Source organism: Ambystoma mexicanum, chromosome 14 (assembly GCF_040938575.1).
Source record: "Ambystoma mexicanum isolate Mex_15411 chromosome 14, UKY_AmexF1_1, whole genome shotgun sequence".
Classification (NCBI taxonomy): domain Eukaryota; kingdom Metazoa; phylum Chordata; class Amphibia; order Caudata; family Ambystomatidae; genus Ambystoma; species Ambystoma mexicanum.
In genome coordinates, this window is record NC_090940.1 from 543,750,131 (window position 1) to 543,764,488 (window position 14,358).

Genomic DNA, 14,358 nt, shown 5'->3' on the forward strand with positions numbered 1-14,358 from the left:
CTACACTGGCTCTCAGTTGCACAAAGGATATCACTGAAATCCCTGGCCATTACTCACAAATGTGTAAACAACCAGGCCCCCGTCTACCTAGCCTCACGGTTCTCTCAGTATATACCTTCACGGACACTCAGATCTTCCCAAGCACAGTGCTTCACGATCCCCAGATACAAACTACAGACGGCCGGAGGTGCTAGCTTCCCAGTCCTAGCTGCCAAACTCTACAACACACTGCCGCTCACCATTAGAACTTCCTAGCCTATTCAAACACAAAGCCAAGCTTTGGCTATCCGCTACATTTGACCAATTGCCTTCACAGGCCATCTGATATTCTCCACATTTTTTATTTTTTATTTTTTTGACAATTACCTCTGTGCCAATCTGCACTGCTATGTACTTTACAGCTCTTGTGAATGTAATTGATTGCTTGTAACTGTATTCCATGCCATTCATGTATCTGCTGCTCCAAGATATGCGCCCGGTTGCCCTCGGGCCTGGTGCGCTATACAAATAAATAAAATACAAATACAAATACAGGTTAGCTCAGCCAATCAGAATCAAGAAATTCCAGACATTGGTCCCTGTTGTATTGCACAGAAGATATCTTTCTCATTGGCTGGCCCGCCAAAACGTCCTCAGTGCTGGTGGTCTCCCGCTGTCCCTTCCCTGCTCACCCACCTCCTTCTGTTTCCTTGGCGTTCGCGCTGTCATCTCTGTTCAGACTCAGGAATTCCTTTTTAGTTGGGGTATTGGGTTATGCTTACACCACGTATAAGCCAAAACTATTGCATTAGAGCGCAGATAGGGAGAAATTGTATATGTGGCGGCTCACAAAGCTTGAAAGTGTTGTTTGATTATTTTCCCACCCATTGATGGACCATGGCCTTGCTAATCCCCATGGCCATTCCTACCCAGTTCCTGCTCCTCCCTGCCCAAAACACCACCTCATGGGTACTCTTTCAGCTTGCTTTAAAAGCAAGCATTGCCATCAAACCTTGTACTCAAGTGTCTGCCAGTGTTTTTCCAAAGCAGTCTTCTGAGAGCTAATGACTAAATTGGAGCTAGAAACACGCTACGGGTGTAATAAAAATGTGTTAACCAGGTCTGCCTTCAGCCACTCGATTTATAAGCACTATGCATGTCCTTCACTGAAGTCATGGTAAAAACAAGTATTGTCAAAGCCAACAGATTTGGCTTGTGTATAAGTATTAGGCATTCACCGGGCACTGCTATTAAATACGGTATTCGCACCATTTTCTCACCTGCTACAATCAATGGGCAGTTAGTACCACTACAGCAGTGCCTGGCAAGTAACTTTCCCATGTGTATACGGTACACATGGATGTTCCCCCATGATTACATCCTCTAATTGATTTAATTATTTGGAGGATGCAGGGTTCATTCAATCACTTATCGAAGGAAGTGGATTGCCCAATATTTCATGCTACTCCCTCATTCTGGGAGCAATCATGGTAGACTTTGTTATCCTTGGTGCGTAGTCCTGCCAAATGAAGGATATCAAATCATGTTGAAAAATCTTTTAGTGAGCCTACTCAGAACCTGAAAGGAGTGATTCCAACACAAAGGAAGAAGGTGAGGAAGGATATTCATTTCGAAAGAGGCATGATTTCCCAACCAAAATGTGGAATGGTCCTACTGGGCTCTCAAGCCCTCCTTAACGTCTTGTAGAAGGGCAGGTATTTGGATTGGTACCGTGGTGAGAGGCCTTGTGACGAATCCAAGGAATTTGTTTCTTCTCCCCAATCGGGAGCCAACCCCTTTGGGACTTTGGAGGTGAGTCTCCTATGCAATACCCTCTGTAGGGGACAGGGCAAGCGAGATCTCACAGGGGGGGATGACTACCCCCTCTAGAGGCAAGGAATACCCTAATAAGGTTCACATTTCACCTCACCTTACTTCTAAGTCCAACATGTTTGTCGGTTATTTGGGAAGTGAACAGGGGCATTATACACAGAGCTCCTTTAATGTGGATGGCTTCTTTTCTGACCTGTCGTTTTTGCTATGTCTCTGTGGAAGTCAGGGCGAGCCAAATCTCTTCTTCCAGCCGGACATCAGAATCGAGGGAGAGCAGCAGCTTTACAGCGAGGAGCGTGAGCTTGCAGAGCCGCGCACAGTAGGAGATGAGTCTCCGACAGATACAGTGGTGGGTGTGGACCAGAGGAAGCGCGCAGAACATTGTAGCTTCAACGAAGGTGGAGCCCCCAGTCATCAAGGGGCTACTGAGGCAGAAAGTGCCACCACCAAGGTAGAGAAGAAGCTGTGTCCTAGAGCAACAATACAGAGGCTCTCAGCAGGAGGAAACTGCTTAGAGCCGCAGTACGTGTCGACACAGAAATAGTCAAGTATGAGGGACCGAAAGAAGTCCAAAGCCCACGAGGGGCTAACTGAAGGACTACCCCAGGATGAACCAAACCCAGCAACCGACAGGAGCCTGTAGCCTGTGAGGGGCTAACCACAGCATTACCCCGGAAAGGGGTGAGACAAGCCGAGAATCCTACTGATCTAAAGATGCCCATGACCCACTTGAGGCCAAAATGTCTACCACCCCACAAAAAGTGAGAGATCAAGCAGTGCAGTAAATGCCTGGAGCCCATACAAGGATGCCAGGAGAGAGCACCCAGGAGGTCCCAAGAGCAACCAGTCTTGGACTTGTGAGTACCGAGCCATTCAGGTCAAGTCCACATATCCTTGGAAACTGGATAAAACCACAGTATCTGAACTGGACATTCCTTTGATACCAGAAGGAACTTTGCGAAATAGTTTTCTTTTGTGAAAACCCTTTGTTTTCTTTTGAGCTACAAAAGATGCTACAAACCATTGGGTGGAGGTCAGAAACCAGCCACCACTAATTCCCGAGGTGAAGTAACCCTAGACTAAGCACTAGCTTAGGTTCCTTCTTTCCATCTTCTTTCTTTCAATAGAGCAGGAGAGTGATATAAATGCCAAATTATTATTATATGTTAGCATAGGTTTTAGGACAGAGGACTAAACTTATGTTATGAGACATCGAGACATCCTGACGAGCACCCATTCATTGTTTTCTAGCAGAGGGAACCCATCTTAGTGGTAGGGATTAAAGATGTTTTTTCTTTACTTTTATTGATAAAGTTTAGTTCAACTATGCCTCCATGTCTGCCTCCTTTGGCTGGCCTACCACAGCCCTTGGTTGTAAAAACCCCAAGTATTTATAAGGGCCAGTAATCCACTTGAAGGCAATTTTCTGAGACAGCATTAGGTAAAGAAAGGTTACAGGTCTCAGACTCATAGAAGTTGACCTTGAATACTGCTGCCTTCAGGAAGCTGTCTAATGTGTTTAGCAAAAGTGGCATGGAATATAAGGGGTCTGCTATTGTGGGGAGTATATGATCAGCAAAGAGTGAGGTTGTGCATGTCTCCAAACAGAACCAGCTCCTTTTACATATCTAGAGGTATACATATATTGCACCAAAGGTTCTATCACATGGACAGCCTTACCTAGTGCGCTTGACCAAAGAAAACATTGTTGATGAGAAATCCTTCATAAGGAGCCTGGCCGTTGGAGCTGCATACATTGCCAAGATCACCTTCATAAGGACCACACACAGCCAAATCTCTTTAGTACCTATCAGGTCATGCTCTGTTTTCACGGGTCTTGTCTGAATCAAGAGAGACGTGCCCTGACTAGACCTTCTTCGTACGTACTATGCTTGTCAAATCCCCCATAAAAACTGTCTGATCTTCATCTACTAATAATGGCAGGTTAGGATTGAACCCAACGGCATGAACATTAGCATAGAATTTGGCATCAATATTAGGTAGGGAAATTGGTTGATAGGAAGAATGTAAAATGAGACCGTTCCATGTTTTGAGATATCTGCTAAATTGACCTCCCATTGTTAGTACATGCTTAATCTGTGGCATCGGAAGGTTTTATAGTGAAACATGGAGAGCCCATCATGCCATCTGCATGCCCAATCCACTTCAGGGCCCTTGCTTTTGGCATGAAGCAACAACTTAATGTGACCTTACAGGAGCATATTCAGGGAAAGTTGTAGGTCCGAATAATTAACTCTTTACCATTATGAGTGTGCTATTCCCCACCTCAATTGTGTGTGTGACAAAAGTAATGCAAGAAGTGCATCTGATCTCCTCAATTGCTTCATATCTATCACCCTAGTTCACTTCCGAGGATTTTGGTTATGTCTTTCTGACCAGCGGACGAGTATCAGTTTTAGAACTTCAGGTACTAAAAAGGTCCTTACTGTACCCTGATTAAGATATATACAAAGGAGGGGTTGGGGGGCATGATATTCCTAAACCCATATCATTAAGAGAATATTGGATTTGTGAAGGTAAGGTTTTGTCTAAAGACCAGGACTGACTTGACAGTCTCAATGGGTGACTCTAGCTCCCTAGACTCCAGACGAGACTGTAAAGGCATCGTACAAATTAGTAGGCTGCATAGTTTCTCAACCCTATATACCCTACAAAGTGTAAAAACCCTGGATATATGTATTAACTGATTTTGTCAATACCTAGTCTAGACATATTTGGATGTGATTCTGAAAGTTCAAGAGCAATAACTGTAACACAGACACATTGAACATCAATAAGGAGATTTAACAAGGCACATGTAATTAGCATCACATATTGGGGGTAAGAAAAATATTGAAAAAAGGTGCTGAACGTAAATAGAAGGCACTTCAACAACAACAGACCTAGTTCACAATAAATCTTCTGATAGATATATATTGTGCCCAGGGTCCAAGTAAAGAAAGATACCAGCATTGCTCTCTGTCTTTGTTTATTTGTATATATCCTGTTAATAAGACATGCTTGCTGACAACATTGCAGGAACTGCTCACTAGATATCAGGTTCCCACTGTGGTTAATCAGAGGCTCCAGCTATGGCTTACCTGGTGGCATCAGGCGGACTTGTGATATGGAGAGCTGTACAGAGTTTCCTCTTATGCCACTTCAGTATCCAGCATCATTCCAGGGATGCAGCCACAAATCGTGATTTGCACCACCCCCCACTCTACCCCACCCCATCCCGATGGTGGACCTTCACTACTCCCTGCACTGTGCATTAGCCCAATTCCACCACTTACAGTGCAAGGTCAGAGGCATCCAATCCTCATGTGCTTGGCAACTCCTCTTGTAATCGGAAATCATGGTACTGTTACACTGCAGTCTGTGTGTTTCTCGCCCAGCATCATTCCAGATTAAGCAAAACTAAACAGCGGGGGCTAACTCCACTGCGCTAACCAACCAAAAACTGGTGAATCCTAAAATTGTTTAAATTGTTTATAGTCAACTAAACTCAATTATTTATCCTTCTTTAGGTGTGCGATTGGCAGCATTGGTTCTAGATGACTTTAAGCCCCAAATAAAGTATTTTAGCTAAATATAACACACCAATTATACCTGCCCTTCATCAGGGCTTTGACATTATGATAAAAAGTTACAAAGTACAATTTCTTTTACAGAAATGCTAAATACAAGTTTACATTATGCCGGTTTGTATGTCAAGAATAGGAATTTGTATTTATCATTTCTGTCAAGAAAATTGTATTTTGTAACTTTGTATCATAAAATCAAAGCCCTGAAGGAGACCAGTGTGTAATAGGTTGAAACACGTGTTGGCGATAGCTGATTATGATTAATGGTTGAATAATAAAGAACAGTTAACTACAGAATAGAGAATTCATTCATGAGTGATATAATTGGTGCATGGCACATAGAGCAGGTATAATTGGTGTGTTATTATTCCAGATTATCCGACTACCCCCTGATGCCTCTACAAGCCAGCAGCCCACTGCTACAGACCAGCTTGTTCCTCATAGAAGCCATGTCAACAAACTTTAGAGCTTCCTTGATCAGTCATCTTTCAACGGGATGCTTGGCTCATGCAGCCTGGTGATAAAACTCTGTTGCAAGGTGCGTCTTTGCAACAGTCAAGCGGTCATCCTTATGCCACCACCTGACACTAGTTAAAGTCACATGATACAGAATAGTATAGTAAAATTCCTTTTTCTGGACATAATGCAAGTATCATGGTGAATTTAAGTTAGGAAGTTGGATAAGATGCGTAGTAGTTAAATGTTTAACAGTCTTAACAATGTGGAGACAAATACATTGCTGTTGTTTTTATTTTTACTTTAATAAGAGGCAGCAGGAAGTCAACAAAAAGCACGTGCAGTTCCATGTGTTCTGTACTGTGCATTTCGCAAATACGACAAGTCTCACCTTAGCAATCACATCCAGTGTCACCAGGCTCATCAGGTCATGAATCCGGACCTCTGTTTTTCCATCAGCATTTTCTGCCAGCTTTTCCATCAGTGCCTCAGCTTTCTCATTGAACGTGCCAATTAAACCCTTCAGGTAGCTGCAAGGTAGATCAAGTCACATCAACACTGTCCGGAGCAATAATCTGCATTCATTTTCTCTTTCAGCTACCATTGCATTTGGGCCAGCGAGATAGGCCAGCAAGTCAACTGCTCACTTCAGTGATCTGTGTGCAATCTGCAGACGCAGGTTTCAATGCTGGTAGCGCAGACAAAGCCCTAAACCCTTCCAATCTTGAGTTGAGTAATAAGAAAATCTAATGCGACAGTGATCAGGAGTGGGAGGTAACTGGGATGTTGGAGCGCTTAACAGAAAACATGATCTTATTCTGGTATTTAAATGTATCCAATGATTGCGGTTATGACTGTGCAGATGTGGACCTCAGTGCTCGTTGTTCCTAGAGACTCAGGTTTCACCTCACCATTTTTTCCCAGCAAGCTAGACCGGTCTGGGGTTGCTTTTTATTTCTAGGCTGATGGACGTGGCTTTTCAAGTCAGACTGGACTGGCACCACTATGGAGGGAGTAGGGAGGAACCTTGCCCGTTGCACAGGGTTGATCTTCAAATGATGGCATGCTGCTTTATTGAGATAGACCCCCAAGAAGTAAAACTCATATACTGAGGAATTTCTGTTTCATTTCGATGCTCTTACCCTTATATCTCGGACATAGGCCCCATTTCACAGCCCAAGAACACGTCTTTCTTTTAAGTGTGAGTATGGAGGGAATTCTGCAGAGCTTTGGAAAGTTCTCGCTGCCCCCTCAGTACTTGGAGTAGAAGGAGGTAGATCTTTAGACCCCCCTATAAGTTGAAGAAGCTTTGAATTCAATGACAGGAATTTAGCAGGCCAGATGAACACAAACACCCCAATTAGGTAATCCCAGCTTCATTAAAGCAGCTTTGCCCAGTCCACTTCGAAACATCAAAACCCACTTGTTGGCAGCACGAATATATAGCTGTCTGACTTACGTGCGGCTGAAAGCGGGGTCCATCATCCTGCGTTGTTTGTGCCAGTGATCATAGTCGTGATCCGTCAGCAGCCTTTTTCCCAAGCATCTACAGTAAAGAAGAGAAACAAGGGCGAGACAATATAATTCCATTCAATTATCAGCATTAAACTGAATGGAAGCAATGCAACAATTCAATAAAAATCTAGAGGTCTGCACAGAATGTTCTATGACAATGGAATCCAGATCAGTGTTATGATCAATTCTGAGGACTTGCTATGCATGAACAAGCTCATCGACCACACCACAAGTGAGAAATGTTCATTAGCAGAGAGAATCAGTGAGCACTCACTATGCAACCTCTGCATCACGGGGCTACCCGGTTCTAGCCCTAAGATAGCTCAGCGGGATGATGCGATCTTTGTGTGATCTGCATGTCGCAGGTTCCAATCCCGGCTAGGCCAACTCAGCCTTTCATCCTTCCGAGGTCGATGAACGAGTACCAAGTTTGGTTACGTGATGTTGTTTGTAAATATGTTCTATGTAAAGCGCTATATAAAGAAAACACCATTATAATTCTTAGACACTAGAAAAGGCAACAGGCCCAAAAGTATGCAGTGAAATTATCTTTTTCAATTTCGTCTCACAAAAGTTTCATCAAGGCAATTGGATCCTTTTGCATCTGGTAACAATTTGAACTCAAGAACAATTTAATTCAAAATATGCTCAGCTTAAACCGGGGAAAGGAGGCAAGGCGATTAAGGCCTTATGGTGCTTGGGAGTCATGTGATAGCATGAGCATAGTTTGTTGAATTTCTAAAGCGTGCAAACAGCAGAACTGGCACTACAGTGCTACATATGTACGATTCCACTAACAATTTCCCCTTCTGCATACACCTCTCAAACTCCAAACCAATCACAACCACAGACCTACAGCACAACAAACCGCACAAACTTCACTACATTGCAAAACAAAACAAAAAACACACATAGACTTGCACAACAGTACACAACGACTACCGACCGCAACCACCCCAGGCCCAGCCAACAGACCACCCGGCTGAGGCTGCCAACAGCACATCACTGCTCTTTTGCACTTTTCCAGCTTCCTCGCAATAACTCAACCCCCCTTCCTCTTTCAGAACCGCCAGAGCGCCAGGGGACCACTCTGGTGGTGATAGTGCACGGTACAAATGTCCTTTAACATTAACATTAACATATATGTCATTTATAACGCACCTGCACACAAGTGTTTCTAGGCGCGACAAGACAAGGAGGGGGAATCAGAAGGAGGACCAAACAACAATCTTACTAGGCATTGCATCATTCAGATCAAGCAACTGGAGGGGAGATGGAAAAGGGAAGTGCCGAGGGTTGAGGGAAGGCTTTGGGGGGGGGGGAATGCAGGTAGCTCAATAAGTGCCGGGGGGAGTGCAGGTATTCATTAAATGCAGCCGGAGGGTGGCTCATAAGTACACAGAGAGAAGGGACAATAGGGTTACAGATACATGGCCTTAAGTGCTGTGGGAGCCCGGAGGCAGTGCGACGGCAACTGGACATGCAGAAACCTGGGTCCGAGTTCAGTGGGAGGCCAGGTGACCAGTGCACAGAGCAGTCAGGGATATCAGTAAGTGAGAGGAAGAGAGACGGCGGAAGTGAAAAGGAAGTTCTTGAGTTGCTTCCAGTACCAGACGTGGTTCTGCTCAAGTTTGAGAGAGGCACAGAGGCTGTTCCAGAAGGAGGCACAAGCAGAGGAAAGAGATCTGCCCCCAACTCTCTGCTTGGAGAAGCGACTGACCCTCAGAGATTTGGAGGTGGATGAGCGGAGAGCTCGAGAAGGAAAATGTTTAGGAAGAGAAAGTTGGAGATAGTGCGGTCCGAGGCCCAGGTCTTGAACTTGATCCTTGCAGCCACAGAGAGCCAGTGAAGAGATTTCAGAGCTGGAGAGATATGATCCCTGGTCTTGAGGCCAAGGATAAGCTTGCAGTCCTGTTCTGGATAAGTTGTAGAGGTAGAAGGGTGGACACAGGCAGATTTAGAAAGAGGCTGTTGCAGTAGTCCAGCCTAGAGAGGACCAGAGCTCTAGAGACAGTGAGCTTCTGGGGGGAAAGTGAGAAAAGGCAGACTACCTCTCAGGAGGTGCAGCTGATAGAGTAACTTCTTAGAGACGTTGGAGATGTGAGGAGAGAAGGAGAGGGTGGAGTTGAAGATGACACCAAGGTTCTTAGCCTCACAGGTTGGAGCAGGAAGAGGGCCTAGGGTGAGCGGCCAGAGAGAGAGAGACAGAGGAAAGGAGGGAGCAGGTGATGAAGAGGATCTCAGTCTTACTGGCATTAAGGCAGAGATCATTTGCGGCACACCATTCCTGAATTACGGCCAAACAGTCTGGTATGAGAGAAGGAGCAGATGTGGCTCAGGGAAGCCTGAGGGGGAGCAATGCAATGGGCAAGAGGTTCTAGGTAATGGTTGAAAAGACAGGGAGAAAGGTTAGACCCTTGGGGAACACTACAAGTAGAGAGAGGGATAGAAGAGAGGAAAGACCCCAGTTGGACCTGGGAGAGTCGGTGAGAAAGGAGGTCAACCAGGCCAGGGCCTGACTAGTGATACCCAGGATGTCACGGAGGCGATTGAGCAGGATAGCATGGTTGACTATTTCAAAAGCAGAGGATAGATCGAGGTGGAATCAGGACAGAAGGAAGATGAGAGCCAAGATTAGAGAGCAAGTCTTAACCGATGTTCAGGAGAGCAGTTCCCATGCTGAGGTAGCCAAAATACTTAAAAATAAAAAAAATGCAGCAAAACATGTGACAGGACCAGAAAACAGCAGAGAGACATAAAAAAATATGGGACCATTTTTAAATCAAGGCAATTGCCTGAGCAAATACACATCTTAAATTCTTGATTGAATTGGTCTTGTTGTGTCGATGAACAAGTGCTCTTTGAACCAAAAATTAAGTTATAGTGAAACTACTACCTAGCATATTATCATCATCAACACTCAATGTTATTTTGGGCTTAGCCCATGAAAGTACAATAAAGGAACAATTTAATCAAAATGTGAAACAATAAAATCACACACTGTGAAAAGGAACGAGTATGGTTATCAAAAATGTTCAGCCATAGAATAATTACATAGATGAGTAGCTGTACAGGAATGAAGTGGCACCTGTTTTAAAATATGCCAGACGGAGGATAATCTGCCAAGCCTGATAAAAAAACAGAATGACTACAAATGTAACATCCTCTTATTCAGTCATTTTACACAAAGTACACACATCTGCTGCAGACGAGGCATGATAGTTTGAAAAAAACCAGAGAGATGCCATCTTTGCGCAATTTTGAGTATGTCGCACCTATTATCAGAAAGTGCATAGAAGATTCTTCGACCGTGGGGCAGAAAGGACCACATTTTGAGGAGCTTTGGGACCATTTACAGGTTATTAGTGCTACTTGTAAGACATTAGTCTGAATTTGATTTTTAGAGCTCTTGAAGAGTTAGGAAACATGTAATTAGGTATGGCTTGGGCTCTAAGGTAGATTTAAATGCTAGACAACCCGGAAAACTAGTTTGGTTATTTGAATCGAAAATCATTAACTCTTTAAGCAGGGTTTCTAATTTTGATTTGATTACTCTTACTGTATCATCTGAAATCTGAACACTTGGGTCCAATAGATGCAGCATTCCAATTCTGGTTAAGATGTTGTCAAGGTGCTTGTACCAGGTCCAGGATTTCCCACTGAGGGATTCAATTACTTCGATGAACATATCTTAGTAGATGGAACTTGACTTTTTAATACGTACCCAAAAGTGAAGGGGTTTACTCACAATCAAAAATCTGAGCGGTGTAAAACCAGTTTCCAGCAATAATGAGACAGTTGGTGTGCTTGTAGAAATACTAAGGGCCTGATTCACAGAGCATTTTCCAATGGGATTGTGCCATTATAAAACTCTTCTGTGAATCAGGCCCTGAGTGTTTTTTTTACAAATGTGTTTACTGTAGTAGTCAGAGTGGAGACAGCCTCAAACCATCAGTTCTCATTGCCATATAGGGTAGCGGACAGTGCCTGTGCCGTATAAAATTGTAGCACTGTTAATGGAAGGCGATAACCATTTTGTAAAATGATAGTGTGTATTGCGCCAGTGCGTCTTTTGAAAGCGAGGTCGCCTTTGTCGAATTGAGAGGACCATTTCTCATTGTCCTGGAATCCAACCACAAAGTAATCATAAAGGTTAAACTACTGGAGTCGTTCTCCTTCAATGGAAATGTTAGTTTTAATTTTCTGTGAAGCATTACAAACCATGCCTACTTCCTTGGAGCGATTTATTTAAAGTTTTCCTTCATTACAGGAATCTGTTAATACAGATAGCTGTTTTAAAATGTCCATCTTGGTCTTTGAGATTAAAACAGTGTCATCTACACACATCTGAATTTATATTTAGCTTTCGTAAAATTGAATCATTAAGATGAATTAAAAACAGGATGGTGCCTGATGCCATTCTTTTACAACTGGAAAGGTTCCTGATCGTTCACCCCCTGGCTAAATCTTACTGAGGCAGAGTTGTTTTCGTAAAGTTTTCTTCAGGGACTTAACATTTGTTGTGGGATTTGAAGATCATATACATTATTCCATTAACTATTTCTGTCACTAAAAATGAATGCAGATTTAAAATCTACAAAGAACAAGAAAGCAGTTTCCTTTTTTAAAACCACATACTTACTTAAAATAAGGAATAGACAAAAGGCTTGCTCCATTAAGCCCCGTTGCATATTATCCAATAATACTGTGTGCGCTCTGGGTGCAAGTACACTCTCTCCAGCAACGGTAAAAATAGAAAAATACCCCACCCCACCCTTGAAGCATTGCTTAAGAACCAGATGTTCCTGTTAGCCCTCTGCTTAGTTTCTGAATTTGGCTCTATCTTAATCTTTCTATTCATTCCCTAACAGCAAACCAATAAATACAGCAGTTTACTAGTCCATATGCCGATGCTAAATCTTGCTAATGTAACAATATTAAATTAACCTGGTGATTAGGAAACTGCTGGATATTAAACATTACATGTCTAGGAAACTTAACTCTGGGAAGTGTTGCTAAAGGAGAAATCTCCAGAATGAGAAAAAATATTTTTTACAAAATCAGTCATGGGAGATCACCACTCAGTCCGCTAAACCTTTTGTCATAATTCCAAATTCTAAGGAATTTTGACAATGTTGAAGATTTCCATAAGGAAAATAGATTTAATAATGTCAAAGACTGGCATTAGGCTCCCTGATATATTCAGAAGTGCTAAATGAATGGATGGAATACCAGACCACGTTGATCTTGCAGAATTTATTTTTTGGTCTCCATCTACAAAACTCCCAGGTTTTTCAAAAGAATTTCCTGTGGTAACACATAGGCACTTGAGGGATATTAATTGGGTAACATCTTTTACAAGATTGGATGATGTAGTTAATCTCTTGCCATTATAGTATACATGTTCTGCTCCTGCTAGCAACACACCTTTTCTTAATATAATGCGAGGCTCTGCAACCAACACGCAAAGGGTGCGAGGAAGTCTTCTTAGGAGAATCTACTCCTACTAAAGTGATGGCTGAAAAGTTTCCCTTTGAACAACATCTCCTCGGTTTGATGTTCGTATTACCATTGGGATCTATAGTGTCCGCTTGATTTGTACACCTTGTACATTTGTGAGGATTGCAAAGTAGAGAAGACATGTTTATTCGTCCCAGAGGTAAGGGTGGGCGTAGTTCTAGGCATCATCAGTACTGTCTCAGAGTTGAAATAGCTCTATATTCTTAGAAAAAACGTTTCCCCATCCTAAGGGGCGATCCATAGATTTCTCTTATACAGTGGAATAGAGATCGGAGTTAGTGAGCTAATCGTGTTATTCCATGACTGCCCCAAGACAATGACGTAGCCACGCATCTGGCAAGACTCTGGTAAGGCAGCTTTCTTAGCCAACGAAAGCACACAATTTTATTTGTTGGGCCACATCAAGAAACAGGAATGCTAAAAAAACGTAACAAGTTCCTGAAACAACTGTCCAGAGTAACAGCCATAATTGTAGCAGAAACTACTCATCAATAGCAAGACCCACATTTTAGAAAACCATCCTTTTCTTAGGTTTTATTCTCTTTATTCGGATGCTGTGCAATGAGAGATGCGGAATGTATTCCTTTCCAAATGTAGCGAAAACGTTGGATGATTCTGAAGGAAAATGACTTTGTGCAGCTACTGGCTCATCCTCAGAAGCCTTGTACTTAATAGAGGTACTGTTGTATGGGTAAGTACTTTACACTGGTACTGGAACATTTAATGGTTCTACAGGCTGACCTACATAGGGCACGAGCAGTGATAAATATGGAGGAATATTGGTAGAAGATCTTCAGAAATAGCAACAGGCTACACAGGAGCAATAGGCTGAATGCAATCTCTATGTTTTTTTTACTAATAAATGCAAACATCTTTCCCTTTTGGTCTCATTCAGGGGTATTTAAAAGTACATCATTTGGCTTTTTCACCTACTTAAAGGAAGCAGAATATTGTATCATCTAGTAGTTCTATTACCATGTTTTCAATAATGGTACAAGTTAAACAATGATCAGATGCAGGAGCCACCCTTTAAAGTTTCCAGTGCTAGCGCTCCAATTTTAGCTAACCCTCAAATCCGCATTAAAATAACTCAATACTGAAACTTCCCAATCCCAAGTGAAGAGTGCATAGAAGACAGGCAGGGCACCCCTGCAGGTGGTCATACAGAATGTTCTACCCCCCCATGTACTTGATAGGGTTATTCTAAGTCAACAAGAACATGTGTCCACATAAAGCACAGGTCAACAGGTTGAGTGCCTTGTACGGGCACACTACTCCGAGGTAACTTAAAATATAGTTAAAATATAGCACCTCTCTTCTTCTCAGTAAAGAAAGCAAATCCAAGGGTTTAATCTACTCAAGGTCCCTGTGCCTCCAAGTCTAACCTGATGTCGCAACTGGAAGATTATAAAAAGATGATCATCCCCCTCATCCACCCTACTCTAAATTCTATCCCAGACCTGGCTGA

The 14,358-nt window shown here is 42.9% G+C and overlaps 1 pseudogene; it reads right to left on the bottom strand.

Moving 5' to 3' along the window:
* LOC138526944 (cholesterol 24-hydroxylase-like) overlaps positions 1–14,358 on the bottom strand; it is a 309,525-nt pseudogene that overhangs the window by 214,068 nt on the left and 81,099 nt on the right.